The sequence below is a fragment of the Pristiophorus japonicus genome, chromosome 4, assembly GCF_044704955.1.
Source record: "Pristiophorus japonicus isolate sPriJap1 chromosome 4, sPriJap1.hap1, whole genome shotgun sequence".
Lineage (NCBI taxonomy): Eukaryota > Metazoa > Chordata > Chondrichthyes > Pristiophoridae > Pristiophorus > Pristiophorus japonicus.
The window spans coordinates 179,822,055-179,839,210 of NC_091980.1; positions in this window are offsets into that span (position 1 = coordinate 179,822,055).

A 17,156-nucleotide genomic window follows, 5' to 3' on the forward strand; every position below is an offset into this window, starting at 1 on the left:
TGTGGACACAGTCTCTCCAGGGGTGCTCTTGCAGCACTCAGGGTACCTCACAGGCCAGGCATAAGCTGTGGACACAGTCTCTCCAGGGGTGCTCTTGCAGCACTCAGGGTACCTCACAGGCCAGGCATAAGCTGTGAGGGCAGAAGCCCAGAGAGAGACACCCAAGGCACAACAACAACCCTGTGAAAAACCCCTTACACTAACAGCGATTCGAAAAGTATCATCATCCAAGTAGATGTTGCAGGAACCAAGATACCCATGGAAATCGACACTGGTGCATCCATGAACGTAGTACTGAAATCGCTATCTCTCGACAAATTGCATGATTTTCCATTGGAGAAATCCAAGATAGAGCTGTGAGGCTACTCGGGAGAGAACATTCCTGTGGTAGGTCGTATCACCGTACTGGTGAAATACAAGGATCAATTTCAGAGCTTGCCTCTCTTAGTAGTGGCAGGAAACAAGCCTGCCATACTAGGTAGAAATTGATTGGGATCATTGAAGCTGGATTGGAGTGAGATTTCTCATGTTGAAATGAGATTTACATCAAAGGATGATGTCATCAAGAAGTATCCAAAGGTGTTCTGCGAAACAGGCAGTCCGATCCAAAGCTTCAAGGAGAGTATCAGGGTACAGAAGGACGCTAGACCAGTTTACTGCAAACTATGTCCTGTATCATATACACTCAAGGAGAAAGTTGAGCAAAAATTCAAAAGACTAGAGACTGAGAACATTATCTCTAAGACAGATCTTTGTAATTGGGTTGCATACATTGTTGTTGTACCTAAGTCCAATGGTAAGTTAAGGTTGTGTGGTGATTATCAAGTAACTGTAAACCAAGTTCTAGCGGATAATCTCTCCAATACATTGCCAAATGTAGAAGATTTGTTCACAACGCTGACAGGTGGTCAGATCTTCTCAAAGTTAGATCTTACAAATGCCTACTTACAACTTGAACTAGATGAGGAGTCCAAGTCATGCTTGACTATAAATACTCATCCAGGCCAATATCAATTTAGTAGGCTACCATTTGGAGTGTCTTCCACCCCCATCATATTCCAAGGGGTGATGAACCAGATTTTGCAAAGTATTGAAGGGGTAGTATGTTATTTAGATGACATACTAATTTCAGCAACAAACAGGCAAATCCATAATAATATATTGAATGAAGTCCTCAAACAGCTAGAGGAGCACAGAGTGCGAGTGACTGCTCGCAAGCATGAGTTATTTCAAAACTCAGTAGAGTACTTAGGGCACAGAGTTGACAAAGATGGTTTACATCAAACCAAGGGAAAGATGGATGCAATCAGAAATGCACGCACTCCCAAGAATGTCACTGAACTTCGATCATTTTTAGGTCTTTTGAACTATTATGGGAAGTTCCTACCAAATTTGGCTACAGTATTACATCCACTGATTGAACTGTTGAATTCAAGGAGTGTAAAAACCAGTTGGTAGAGAGCACCATGTTAGTTCACTATGACGTATCTAAGGAGATCAAGCTAGCATGTGACACCTCTCCGTATGCAGTTGGAGCAGTGATCTCTCATGTACTACATAATGGGGAGGAGAGACCAATTGCTTTTGCTTCATGCATTCTCAGTGCCAGTGAGCGTAATTATGCGCAAATCGAAAAGGAAGCTTTAGCATTAATTTTCGGGGTCAAGAAGTTACACAAATACTTGTATGGTCGTAAGTTTACCATCGTTACGGACCATAAGCCCCTGACAGCAATCCTCCATCCAAAGTCCCCAGTTCCACCATTAGCTACAACCTGAATACAGAGATGGGCTTTGATTTTGTCAGCATATACATATGATATTGAATATAGACGATCAGCTGATCACAGTAATGCTGATGCTATGTCTAGATTGCCATCCTGATCACAAGTTATACCCAATAGGGAAGAAGTATTCTATTTTTCATACATTGATAAATTGCCAGTCACAGCTGAAGAAATTGGTAAAACAACCAAACGTGACCCAGTTATGTCAAAGGTTTATGATTACATCGTAAATGACTGGCCAAACCAGGTATCAGAGAAAGATAGTCATTCATTTTTCATTCGTAGGAATGAATTATCAGTAATAAAGATTGTATCATGTAGGGTGTAAGAGTAGTTATATCAAATAAATTCAGGTCCAAATTATTAGGAAATCTTCATGACCAGCACCTGGGAATGTGCTTGACCAAGAGTTTTGTACGCAGTTACTTATGATGGGCAGGTCTAGGTAAAGATAGAGAGTACATCGTGAGTCAGTGTACAACATGTCAATCGGTAAGCAAGCAACCACCATCAGTACCATTACAGCCATGGAAATGGCCTCCCAGGGTGTGGCAAAGGTTACATATTGATTTTGCTGAGCTAGAAGGACAGCAATTGTTCGTTGTGATTGATAGCCATTCGAAGTGGGTAGAGGTGTTTCCAATGCGAAAAATAACAACAAGTTGCTAAGATTGTTTCTTCATATAGCCTCCCAGAAGAAATTGTGTCTGAAAATGGACCACAATTTTGTTCACAAGAATTTGCACAGTTCATAAGCAAAAATGGTGTGAAACATACCAAGGTTCCACCATACCACCCTGCTTCAAATGGGACAGCAGAGCACACAGTACAAATTGTAAAACGTGCCCTCATCAAACAGATGTTGGATCCAAATCCAAAGAAACGACAGTTGCCATTGGACCACAAATTGGCTAATTTTCTAATTATGTAGCGTAATACTCCTCGCACAACTACTGGTAAAACACCAGCAGAGTTGTTTCTCAAACGACAGCCACGAACCAGATTCTTGTTGTTAAAGCCAAACTTGGTACAGGCGGTAGAAGAGAAACAATTAAGACAGAAAGAGAATCATGATAGAGGTAGAGTAAGAGGGAGAAGTGTGAAATTAAATCAGAAGGTGAGAGTAAAGAACCATCACCATAAATGGGTAAAGTGGTTACCAGGAAGAGTGGTGAAGATATGTGATTCTCGCACATATTTGGTCAAGATGTTTGATCATGGACAGATTAGGTTTGTTCACATTGATTGTATTTTACCTACAGATGTGGAAGGAGTTGAAGGTTGGAATGATTCGCGTTTTCTGACTCATCAGATAGTCTTATTACAAGTACAGTACCAATAGCATATCCTACATCAAATGTATTAGAAACAATTCCAAGAGGAAGTCAGAATTTAAGGCTGAGTCTGAGTCAAGCAGACAAAGAGTCTGAAGTTGTAGAGAGTCCAAAAGTAAATCAAGCGCATTCCTTGGAGGAAAACTTTCCTCAGGATCAGCCTAGAATGAGTCTAAGTTCGACACCGTTTGGGACATTCTGTTTGAGAGCTAAGGTATCCTCTTCGAAACAGAAAACAAGTGGTTAACCTTGATTTGTAAATATGGCAAAGTAAGTCCCTATTTTGTAACGTATAACAATAAAAGTTATGTATGATGATTGTTTGTTATAATTACTTCTTCAGTAAGGAGGGAGAAGTGTAATATATATATATATATATATATAGCTTCACCCAGTGGACTGCTGTGGTAATGCAACTATTGCTGTTTACAACACAAGAACATAAGAAATAGGAGCAGGAGTAGGCCACCTGGTTCATCGAGCCTGCTCTGCCATTCAATAAGATCATGGCTGATCTGATCATCGACTCAGCTCCACTTCCCTGCCCTCTGCCCATAACCCTTTATTCGCTTATCACTCAAAAATCTGTCTATCTCAGCCTTAAATATATTCAATGACCTAGCCTCCACAGCTCTCTGGGGCAGAGAATTCCATAGATTTATAACCCTCTGAAAGAAGAAATTCCTCATCATCTCAGTTTTAAATGGGCGACCCCTTATTCTGAGACTATGTCCCCTAGTTTTAGTTTCCCCTATGAGTGGAAATATCCTCTCTGCATCCACCTTGTCTAGCCCCCTCATTATCACCTCTCATTCTTCTAAACTCCAATGAGTATAGGCCCAACCTACTCAACCTATCTTCATGAGTCAACCCCCTCATTTCTGGAATCAACCTAGTGAACCTTCTCTGAACAGCCTCCAATGCAAGTATATCCTTACTTAAATACCGAGACCAAAACTGTAGGCAGTACTCCATGAGGCCTCACTAATACCCTGTACAGTTGTAGCAGGACTTCTCTGCTTTTATACTCTAACCCCCTTGCACTAAAGGCCAACATTCCATTTACCTTCCTGATTACATGTTGTACCTGCATACTCACTTTTTGTGTTTTATGCACAAGGACCCCCAAGTCCCTCTGTACAGCAGCACTTTGCAAGTTTTCTCCATTTAAATTATAATTTGCTTTTATATTTTTTCTGCCAAAGTGGAAAACCTCACATTTTCCCACATTATACTCCATCTGTCAAATTTTTGCCCACTCACTTAGCCTATCTATATCCCTTTGCAGATTTTTTGTGTCCTCACAATTCTCTTTCTCACCCATCTTTGTATCATCAGCAAACTTGGTAACATTACACTCGATCCTTTCATCTACGTCATTAATATAGATTATAAATAGTTGAGGCCCCAACACGTATTCCTGCGGCATCCCACCAGTTACCAACTGGATAATGAGCTATTTATCCGAACTTTCTGTTTTCTGTTAGTTAGTCAATCCTTTATCCATGCTAATGTATTACCCCCAACCCCATGAACTTTTATCTTGTGCAGTAACCTTTTATGTGGCACGTTATCAAATGCCTTCTGAAAATCCAAATACACCACATCCACTGATTCCCCCTTATCCACCTTGCTCGTTACATCCTGATAAGAACATAAGAACATAAGAAATAGGCGCAGGAGTAGGTCATACTGCCCCTCAAGCCTGCTCCACCATTTAATACGATCATGGCTGATCTGATCATGGACTCAGGTCCACTTCACTGCCCGCTTCCCATAACCCCTTATCCCCTTATCGGTGAAGAAACTGTCTATCTCTGTCTTAAATTTATTCAATGACCAAGCTTCCACAGCTCTCTGAGGCAGAGAATTCCACAGCTTTGAGAGAAGAAATTCCTCCTCTAGTTCTAGTCTCCCCCATCAGTAGAAACATCCTCTCTGCATCCACCTTGTCAAGCCCCCTCATAATCTTATATGTTTCGATAAGATCACTTCTCATTTTTCTGAATTCCAATGAGTAGAGGCCCAACCTACTCAACCTTTCGTCATAAGTCAACCCCCTCATCTCCGGAATCAACCTAGTGAACCTTCTTTGAACTCCCTCCAAAGCAAGTCCTCAAAGAACTCCAGCAAATTTGTCAAACATGATTTCCCTTTCATAAAACCATGCTGACTCTGCTTAATTGAATTATGCTTTTCCAAATGTCCTGCTACTGCTTCCTTAATAATGGACTCCAGCATTTTCCCAACGACAGATGTTCGGCTAACTGGTTTATAGTTTCCTGTTTTTAAATAAGGGCATTACATTTGCGTTTTTCCAATCCGCTGGGACCTCTCCAGAATCCAGGGTATTTTGGTAGATCACAATCAATGCATCCATCATCTCCACAGCCACTTCTTTTAAGACCCGAAGATGTGAGCCATCAGGTCCAGGGGACTTGTCCGCCTTTAGTCCCATTATTTTACCGAGTACTACTTCTTTACTGATAGTGATTGTATTAAGTTTCTCCCTCCCTATAGCCCCTTGATTATCCACTATTGGGATGTTTTTAGTGTCTTCTACCGTGAAGACCAATACAAAATATTTGTTCAATGTCTCTGCCATTTCCCTGTTCTCCATTATTAATTCCCCAGCCTCATCCTCTAGGGGACCAACATTTACTTTAGATACATAAAAAGGAAAAGAGTGGCTAAAGAGGGATCAGGTCACCTGACAGATTCCTGAAGTTATCAGCCAGCTTAGAGCCTGTGTGTTTGAGAGGTCGTACAGAAGATATCACAGTGGGACATTACTTTTTAAATGTAAAATGCATATCCCCAGATTAGCATTTCATTTGCTAAGATATTTGCTGATGTGCCATATTTGGAAGGTTCCTCTATGGTGCTCATAAATTGTCTGTTTTCAGCACATACGATTCAACAGCCAAGGAAACATCAGCAGACATCATCCAATGCCCAGCACTGCTATTTGTATTTACTCTGTATCCAGAATCATCATGGGATTTAAAAAAAAAATCTAGTCTGATATGGGCAATCAAGTGTAGAGTGCTTCCTTCTCATGGTCATATATTTTCACAAGTACAGAACTGTCATATGAACACTGATATATTTAAACTCATCTTCAGAGAGGAATATTAATCCCACCTTATTATATTTAGATGTTATCATTTTATTTTACCCTAACTTTATCCATCTCTTTGCTTGAGTTTCTTCTTGGCTCTTGGACCACAAATTGGCCCACTTACCACCATGAGTCACTGCTGCGACCTAGTCTAAAAATGGCATTAAAAGAAGGGGACGTCCACGCCGACTTAACGTCACCTCAGCGAATTTGGATCTTAGTGCTGAGTTCAGCGCTGGGTCCTAAGCTCGCCATGGAAACCGTGTGTTCAGCAGAGTGACAGAGGGCACTGTCAGCATTTCTTAAAGGGACACATACATCTTTCAGGTAAGTTTGCATTTAAGCTTTTGGACTAGATTTTTTTGATTTTATTTAAGTAATGGCTTGGTGCTATACATGTTAACATTTTTAAGTGTGCAGGCAATGTAGGGAGTGCTGCTGGACTCTTGCAAGTCCTCGGATAGTAAAGGAAGGCCTCTGAGAAGACAGAAAATGCAGGAAATAGTCAGCAGGTCAGCCAACAACATCCGTGGAGAGAGAAAGAGAGTACACGGCTCAGGTCGCGATACTCCCTGACCTGCTAGGTATTTCCAGCATTTTCTGCTTTTATTTGGGATTTACAGCATCCCCTCGCAGAGGGCAGGGGAAGATACAGAAGAGGCAGATGCAGAATAGAGGAAACAACCTAGACAGCCCCTTTCTGGCTGGGATATCCGGGATGGAATCTTCCACCTGCGATACCAGTGACCACAACCTCAATTCCTCTTTCAAAATTTTCCACATCTTCCTCTTTCAATATTTTCCACACCTTCCCCTTCCCTCTATTACTGACTATCACAACGTAGTATTGGCCACTGAAATAAAAGCCACCACAAAGCAAACTTTCCAATCCAACTTTCTACATCTATCCATCCAATATGACATCAAGAGATCAACTCATCACCCTTATGCATTCCCTTAGTGACTGTCTTCTTTGTACCTTTGTCTATCCTACTGATGTCACGCCGTCTTCTCCTCTTAGGCGATCTCTCGAATCGAGGATGACTTGCTTTGAGGGATGAGTTCGATGAGTTGACAGGTGTTTCAATGAAGGACCTAATTTTCCAGATCCCAAACTACATGTTGAAGGGTGGAAGATGCTTGTGCGTGGATTTTTTTAACCTGTGGTGGCCGTTGCACACCAGCCACCACACGGGCTTGACAGAGCTAGGTCTTGATCCAGTGGCAAGGATTAACCAAGACAACTGGAGACCAGCTCTTCTGCATGGACCTAGTGCGCACACATATCGCAGTGTGGGCTGCCCCTGGGCCCATGCCTTTTCTGGGCCCCGATCACGTCACTCTGCAATCTCTCACCGCACCTTTGTCCCTACCTCGCCGCTCTTGCTGTACCTGCCCGCACTCCAATCAGTGACCTGGACCTTTATGATATCCAATCCAGTCGCCTCTTCACTGCCGTCACCCTCCTGCACCAGCTCGTGCTGCTCTCTAGAGTGGTACGCTCCTTTTAAGGCCCCAACGTGCCACAGATGTTCTGACCAGTGGTCTGAGGTCATAAAGCTTCTTTCGGCACTGGAGCCAGGTGGTGGGGGGCGGGGGGGGGGGAGCCGACACTGTCGGCAGTGACGGCATTGGTCATCTGGTCCCACATCATTCTTTCTGGGGAGCCTCCTGGCCTCTGTGGGCAGAGGACCTCTCTTGCAGTGTTGACCCTCTGCACAAAGCTGGAGTGCTGCGTGGTATACCCTGGGTGCCCCTTCCCTGGCTTGCTGAGCCATTTGTGTAAGTGCTGAAGTATTTTTCCCTTTTTTTTAAGATACGGAAGGGAATTCAGCTTTAAGAGCTAAAGACTCCCATTTGGGACTTCTTTTTAATACTAGTTTGTTTTTTCTTAAGGCAGTTGAGATGCAAAGCCTGAAAACTGCATATTTTTACATCATTTTTATTTTTATAATTTCAGAAGGCATTCCACAATGTTTTGCGAAATCACAGTCTCGCTTTCAGAGGCTGTTCGAAGCTGCAACGTTGCTTGTGGATGCCACATTGGGGCCTGATTCCGGCACAAATGCCACCAGAAAGGCGTTACACGGTGAATTTAGCACGGGGCTAATAGTCATTCGTTCCCAGTGCCAATGTTTCAGTCCTACCAGTGCCACCATTTTGCCAGCCCTTAACCAACGGCCGCGGTGCCACTGACAGCTTTCATAAGAACATAGCAACATAGGAAATAGGAGCAGGAGTAGGCCATTTGTCCCCTCGAGCCTGCTCCGCCATTCAATAAGATCATGGCTGATCTGATCTTGGCCTCACTTCCCTGCCCGCTCCCCATAACCCGTGACACCCCTATCGTCCAAAAATCTGCCTATCTCTACCTTAAATATATCCAATGACCCAGCTTCCACAGCTCTCTGGGGCAGAGAATTCCAAAGATTCACAACCCTCTGAGAGAAGAAATTCCTCCTCATCTCCGTTTTAAATGGGCGACTTATTCTGAAACTATGCTCCCTAATTCTAGATTCCCCCACGAGGGGAAATATCCTCTCTGCATCTACCCTGTCAAGCCCCCTTATATGTTTCAATAAAATCACCTCTCATTTTTCTAAACTCCAATAGGCCCAACCTGCTCAATCTTTCTTCATAAGACAACTGCTTCATCTCAAGAATCAACCTCATGAACCTTAACTGAACTGCCTCCAATCCAAGTATATCCTTCCTTAAACACAGAGACCAAAACTGTGTGCAGTACTCCAGGTGTGATCTCACCAACGCCCTGTACAGTTGTAGCAGGACTTCTCTGCTTTTATACTCCATCCCCCTTGCAATAAAGGCCAACAGTCCATTTGCCTTCCTGATTACTTGCGGTACCTGCATACTAACTTTTTGTGTTTCATGTACAAGGATCCCCAGACTCACACTCAAATTTTTAGCCTTGTGTTTTGCTTATGTTCTCTCACTCAGTTCTTCCTGCTGGTCCAGATGTCACATATTGAACTCTCAATACAAAGTCGAAGGCTTCCTGATTATAAAATAAACCTCTAGCAAAGTTTTTTTGCTCAAGATGGAGGCATATCAGTGGTAGGAAATAGAACACATTTCCATCAAGACCAAAGTCAAGTGCTCACAGGCCAGGTTGGGCTGATACTCATTGGAGTTTAGAAGAATGAGAGATGATCTTATTGAAACATATAATATTCTGAGGGGGCTTGACAAGGTAGATGTAGAGAGGATGTTTTCCCTCATGGGGAATCTAGAACTAGGGGGCATAGTTTCAGAATAAGGGGTCGCCCATTTAAGATGGAGCTGAGGAGGAAGTTCTTCTCTCAAGAGGATGATGAATCTTTGGAATTCTCTACCCCAGAGATCTGTGGAGGCAGGGTCATTGAATATATTGGAGGCTGCGATAGACAGATTCTTGAACTATAGGGGAGTCAAGAGTTATGGGGAAGAGGCAGAAATCTGGAAGTTGAGGCCAAGAGCAGATCAGCCATGATCTTACTGAATGGCGGAGCAGGCTCGAGTGGCCATATGGCCTACTCCTGCTTCTATTTCTTATGTTCTTATGTTCTTAACCAGACACCAAGTAAAGCTCCCTCTATGCTGCCCAAGATCTCAACCTCACAATTTAACCTTCACAGCATCAATTATTCGATTTCTCACAGCAACAACATGAAAACCTCTCAGAAATGGGAAGTTACGGCCAGTAGCTCTGCTCTTATATCCATTAGCAATGTGATTAAGACTGCTCCAAACTCATTTAACATGGAATCCATTCAATCAACAGAACAAGGAAGAAATGATCCTATCAGTCCAGGTTGAATAGAAACACAGATATAAAAGATAACATACAGAATTAGCACCACTCAGTCCCACGTGCCATTTTTAATATTTAATAGATAATGGTGAAATACAAGTCTGTCAGATAAGGAGTCAGTGCTCCCAGCCAGCATGATGAATGATCACTCACACCGGTAACTGGCTGAGTCAGTATTACAGAAATCAAAATTTGAATATTGCTAGTCTGATACAAAAGTGGGCGGATATCCCAGAAGATGGAGTCAATTGACACTTTTAAAAGGGAGAAGATTGATACCTGTTGAGAAGGGGAATTAAGCATTCTAAAGAGATTAGATGGATTTTTTTTTAAGAGAAGAAACTTAGGTCCAGAAATTCTTGAGATCATTAAAAATCCACTGGTGCCACCACAGGCCACTGAAATTGATGGTGCTGGCAGGACTGGGATATTCGTGCTGGTTGCTAATTAACATTAGCCCAACGATAAACTCACTGTGCAAGGCCGTTTTCGTGGAGTTAGTCCGGCAAGAGGCCCAATGTAGCGCAGCCGTAGTGTCATTGCAGCAATAACAACTTCTCTTAAAGCAAGGCTGTCATTTCAGACAGCAGTGCGGTCCCTTAAAGGAGAACTGCTTTCTAAAATGAAAAAAATTAAAATCATTTAAAATTAGGCAGTTTTTAGTCCTTACAGCTCAACTGTTTTCTGAAAAACAACTAACATTAAAAAGAAATCCCAAATTGGAGTCTTCAGGGTAGAAATTCAGTGCTGCCTGAAACGGGTCGCACATACCGCTTCTGAAGTGTTTTCACTGACACTGTGGATGAGGTGGCCTCCTGCGTGAAATTCGGCGCTTTAGCAATTTTTTTGAAATGGTCCGGAAGTCATAAGAACATAAGAAATATGGCCCCTCGAGCCTACTCCGCCATTCAATACGATCATGGCTGATCTGATCATGGACTCAGGTCCACTTCCCCGCCCGCTCCCCATAACCCCTTATCCCCTTATCGTTTAAGAAACTGTCTATTTCTGTCTTAAATTTATTCAATGTCCCAGCTTCCACAGCTCTCTGAGGCAGCAAATTCAACAGATTTACAACCCTCCGAGAGAAGAAATTTCTCCTCATCTCAGTTTTAAATGGGCGGCCCCTTATTCTAAGATTATGCCCTCTAGTTCTAGTCTCCCCCATCAGTGGAAACATCCTCTCTGCATCCACCTTGTCAAGCCCCCTCATAATCTTATATGTTTCGATAAGATCACCTTTCATTCTTCTGCATTTCAATGAGTAGAGGCCCAACCTACTCAACCTTTCATCATAAATCAACCTCCTCATCCCAGAATCAACCAAGTGAACCTTCTCTGAACTGCCTCCAAAGCAAGTATATCCTTTCGTAAATATGGAAACCAAAACTGCACGCAGTATTCCAGGTGTGGCTTCACCAATACCTGATATAGCTGTAGTAAGACTTCCCTGCTTTTATACTCCAATCCTTTGCAATAAAGGCCAAGATTCCATTGGCCTTCCTGATCACTTGCTGTACCTGCATACTATCCTTTTGTGTTTCATGAACAAGTACCCCCAGGTCCCACTGTACTGCAGCACTTTACAATCTTTCTCCATTTAAATAATAACTTGCTCTTTGATTTTTTTCTGCCAAAGTGCATGACCTCACACCTTCCAACATTATACTCCATCTGCCAAATTTTTGCCCACTCACTTAGCCTGTCTATGTCCTTTTGCAGATTTTTTGTGTCCTCCTCACACATTGCTTTTCCTCCCATCTTTGTATTGTCAGCAAACTTGGCTACGTTATACTCAGCCCCTTCTTCCAAGTCGTTAATATAGATTGTAAATAGTTGGGGTCCCAGCACTGATCCCTGCGGCACCCCACTAGTTACTGATTGCCAACCCAAGAATGAACCATTTATCCTGACTCTCTGTTTTCTGTTAGTTAGCCAATCCTCTATCCATGCTAATATATTACCCCCAAACCTGTGAACTTTTATCTTGTGCAGTAACCTTTTATGTGGCACCTTGTCAAATGCCTTCTGGAAGTCCAAATGCACCACATACACTGATTCCCCTCTATCCATCCTGTTCGTTACATCCTCAAAGAATTCCAGCAAATTTGTCAAACATGACTTCCACTTCATAAATCCATGCTGACTCTGCCTGATTGAATTATGCTTTTCCAAATGTCCTGCTACTGCTTCTTTAATAATGGTCTCCAACATTTTTCCAACCACAGATGTTAGGCTAACTGGTCGATAGTTCCCTGCTTTTCCTCTGCCTCCTTTTTTAAATAGAGGCATTAAATTTGCAGTTTTCCAATCTGCTGGGACTTCCCCAGAATCCAGGGAATCTTGGTAAATTACAACCAATGCATCCGTAATCCCTGCTGCTGCTTCTCTTAAGACCCTAGGATGCAAACCATCAGGTCCAGGGGATTTATCTGCCTTCCGTCCCATTATCTTATTGAGTACCGCCTCCTTAGTGATTGTGATTGTGTTAAGTGTTAAGTTCCTCCCCCGCTATAGTCCCTTGACTATCCATTAAGTCGGTCATAACGGGGGTGGAAGTTCAGCGGTGAGCACTCTAGAGGGGCGGAAGTGGATGCGGGACAGAGTCTGCACCGCTGTCAGTCATCAACCTGGCGCTGATGACGTCATGACACATCTGCGTCACCACATTTCTTCCCTTCACTGAAAGGGGAAAGCCTCCGACATTTTAAAACTTCGGTCCACTGGGCCACCAGGGAGGGTTTTGGCCGGGCCAACGGCCTGCCACCCAAGAGGGTGTTGGCTGCCCGGCTGAACCCGGGGGCATAGTTGTCGGCCTGACCTGGCAGTCGGTCAACAAAAAAAACATGGTGGCCGCGGCAGTGCGCCCTCCCCGTTGAATGAGCACCGCACCGCCATGTCGCACACACTTCCAACACCGTGCACTGATGGAAAAAGCTTTCGGGGGCACCATGCGGCGGGACGAAGATTTTTCCAGGTGAATTTAGATGGAGGTGTGGGAGATCAGCGGTGCGCACTTAGGACGGGCTGGCAGCAGTGGGGGCAGAAGTGGGGACCGCCGGAAAAACTACCGAGGAGAATTTTGCGAGCGGTGTGCATTCGACTCCGCCACATTCGGATGGTAAGCGGCCTTTTCGGGAGGCTGAATTTCGGCCCCTACAACTCTTAAAGATTAGTTACCTTCCACACTCATAAAAAAGGAAAATGCTTCAGCACTAACACAAATGGCTCAACAGGCCAGAGAAGGGGTACCCAGGGTCTCGCACACAGCACTCCAGCTTTGTGCAGGGGGTCAACACTGCAAAGAGAGGTCTTCTAACCCACAGGGACGAGGAGGCCCTGCAGAAAGAACGATGTGGGACCGAGGGTGTCACTGCCAGCAGTGTTGCCCCCACCACCTGGCTCCAGTGTCCAAAGAAGCTACATGGCCTCAGACCAGTGGTCAACGTCAGTGAATGCATCTTCAAAAGCCATTTCCTACCAACTACATCACCAGCCTCACATACTGCTCAATGAAAAACCTCCCCACCAGCCACTGTCAGATTCCAAAATTCATGGAAACCCCCCAGTGCTTGGACTCACTGAAAAGGAAATTCGATTTGGGCCTATTAAACAGAAAGTTTGGGATCCTAAAATGCATATGGAAGAAATCTACGAGTTTTAACCAAGTTTGGGATTTTAAAAGGCATGTTTGGGCCTGTAGGGAAAAACTGCAGTGACAGAGGGGCGGGGTCAACCTTTACCTTTAGAATTTGGATATTGCAGCTAATCAGTTTGTCTGGGGGAGCTGTTTAACCATAGTCAGGTTCCCAGAAAACATTAGCATTTAAAGAATCGACAACGGAAGAAACATTATCCACCCCACCCACAGGACCCAAATATCACATACATATTCCAACACCTTTTTCAACATGCATAGAGATATCTGGCTCAGCCCAGACTGCCCGAAGCCAAAGCAGTGCTATCACAATGGACAAGAGTTCATCAGCTCATAAATAAGGGGTATCGCAATCCCAAAGTCGATCAACGGCAGATTAAAACATTTAATCAAGTTTCAGTTAGCTAGCCCGCCAAAACTTATACAAAGAAGATCACTTAAAATCAATGGGCAGCAAAACTCAAACAACAGAAACATTAGATTCGGCGTGAAGACTAAGCAGCCCCTCAGAGTATAATTGAGAGCCTATCGTACCAAGAGAACTACTCTATTCTGACCATCACAGAAAGAACTGTTCTGACCATCACAGAAATAACTATTCTGACCATCACTTCGGAACAACAAAATAAAGTTCGAGAGCATACGGCGAGAAAACGCAGGAAGAAACATCGCGACATCGGAGAAAAGAACTTCAAAAACCAATCAGTGGAACATCAATACCAACTGGCTTCAATACGCAGCAGAGGCCTACTACCACGTCCGGGGTACGGCAAGGCAAACCAGCTGTAACTAAAGAACCCCGAAACCGTGAAACAGCCCTAGCTGTCAAAGGAAATGATCTGGTAAGCATGAATCCCTGGAGCCCTAGAGTTTGACCTAGTTAGAGAGTAAGTGGGAGGTGGTGGGTATTTCTGTTGTCTTTATTACCAAAGTACTCCCCATTGTAAGATTTTACAGTTTTATTGGAGTGTATTTGTGTTATTTGCTTTCTTGAATAAAACCCATACCTTCTTTGTACAAAACAGTTGTCTGCTGCACTTTATCACACCCTGATTAATAAATCCAAGCTCGAGAACCAGGTAGTGGGAATGACTCAGAACTGCTCTGGTCAGGAAGGCAAGCTGACAGACCCACCACCCCCGACATCACTCACCCACCAACAATTTGTACCAATCGCGAGGCACATCTTCCATTCCTAGCTTCACCTTAACCCCTTGGAGGAGACGGTGCTAGTCATTCTTGGCAGTGGCATGGCTGAGCCCTTGGCCAGCGGTGGGGCTGAGAGGATACAAGACGTTGGTATCCTTATATGTTATCCTCCTTCTTCTGGCATGCACCTCTTGCTTTCCTGCCCTTCCCTCACCACAGCTCCCCACCCTTGTACCTTCTTCATTGCACACACCCAAGAAATGCAGTCTGCCCAGCCAGTGGTTGGCCAAGAAGAGGGAGAGGAGAGAGAGAAAAGAGGAAAGAGACAAGAAACAAGAGATAAGAGCAAAGGAGGGAGGAGGAGGAATAACAGCAGCAGCAGCAACAACAACACTGTCACACCATTTCACACTCCCAGCCACATGCAGTGTCCTCCACTGAAAGTCAGCAGCCTTTCACAAGCCATGCTGCAACCATTGGAGTAGTACTGCGTGACATCAGTAGGATAAACAGTCACGAAGGGAATGCATAAGGGTGATGAGTTGATCTCTTGATTTCATATTGAATGTTTAGATGTATAAAGAAGGATTGGAAAGTTTGCTTTGTGGTGGCTTTTATTTCAGTATTGTGGCCAAGAGGACACTGTGATGATCAGTAATAGATGGAGGGTAAGCTGTGAGACTAATGTTGAAAGGGGAATGGGGTTATGGTCACTGGTACTGTGGGCGGATGATTCCATCCCGGATATCCCGACCAGAAAGCAGATGTCTGGATGCATTGGCTGTAATCTACCAAAATTCCCTGGATTCTGGGGTGGTCCCAGTGGATTGGAAAACCGCAATGAGGATTGGCTAGCGAACAGAAAACAGAGAGTCGGGATAAATGGGTCATTTTACGGTTGGCAAACGGTAACTAGTGGGGTGTCGCAGGGATCAGTGCTGGGTCATCAACTATTTACAATCTATATTAAAGACTTAGATGAAGGGACCGAGTGTAATGTAGCCAAGTTTGCTGATGATACAAAGAGGGGTGGGAAAGCAAATTGTGAGGAGGACACAAAAAATCTGCAAAGGGACATAGACATATTAAGTGAGTGGGCAAAAATTTTTGCCAGATCGAGTATAATGTAGGAAAAAGTGAGGTTATTCACTTTGGCAGAAAAAAATAGAAAAGCAAATTATAATTTAAATGGAGAAAAATTACAAAATGCTGCAGTACAGAGGGACCTTGGGGTCCTTGTGCATGAAACACAAAAAGTTAGTATGCAGGTACAGCAAGTAATCAGGAAGGCAAATGGAATGTTGGCCTTTATTGCAAGGGGGATAGAGTATAAAAGCAGAGAAGTCCTGCTACAACTGTACATGATATTGGTGAGGCCACACCTACGGTACTGCCTATAGTTTTGATCTCCGTATTTAAGGAAGGATATAAAAACAGATAGCAAGAGTTTCTATAGGTATATAAAAAGGCAAAGAGTGGCTAATGTAAATGTTGGTCCCTTAGAGGATGAGACTGGGGAATTAGTAATGAGGAACATGTAGGTGGCAGAAACTCTGAACAAATATTTTGTATCAGTCTTTACAGTAGCGGACACTAACAATATCCCAACAGTGGATAGTCAAGGGGCTATAGTGGGGGGAGGAACTTAACACCATCACAATCACTAAGGAGGTGGTACTCAGTTAGAGGGAGCAGCATGCGGCCGCCCGGCCCAGCCTGGAAATCGGCGCGGTCCCGGCCTGCAAGACCATCAGCAGGCCAGGGCCATCAGAGGCAGCAGCGTGCAGCGGCATACCACTACAGGAGGGCGACAGCTGTGAAGCCAGGCCGCTGATTGCAGTGCGGGCAGGCACAGCACGAGGGGCGAAGGACCGGCAAGAATTTCGAGAAGGAAGTGACCGGGCCCAGAAGAGGCGAGGTCCCAGGGGTAGCACGGGCCAGCCCACACTGCGAGTGTGTGAACTGGGTCCGTGCAGCAGAGCTGGTCTCCAGTCATCTTCGGTAACCCTTGCCACTGGACCAAGATCTAGCTCTGTCAAGTCCGTGTGGTGGCTGGTGTGATGTTTAAAAAAATCCAAGCACAGGCATCTTCCACCCTCTAAGATGTAGTTCGGGATCTGGAATATTAGGTCCTTTATTGAAACACCTGTAAACTCATTCTTTTTTGGCATGGAAGCAAGTCATCCTCCCTTCGAGGGATTGCCTATGATGGATGATGACTCAGTAAGATAATGGGACTAGAGGCAGATAAATCCCCTGGACCTGATGGCTTGCATCCTAGGATCTTAACAGAAGTA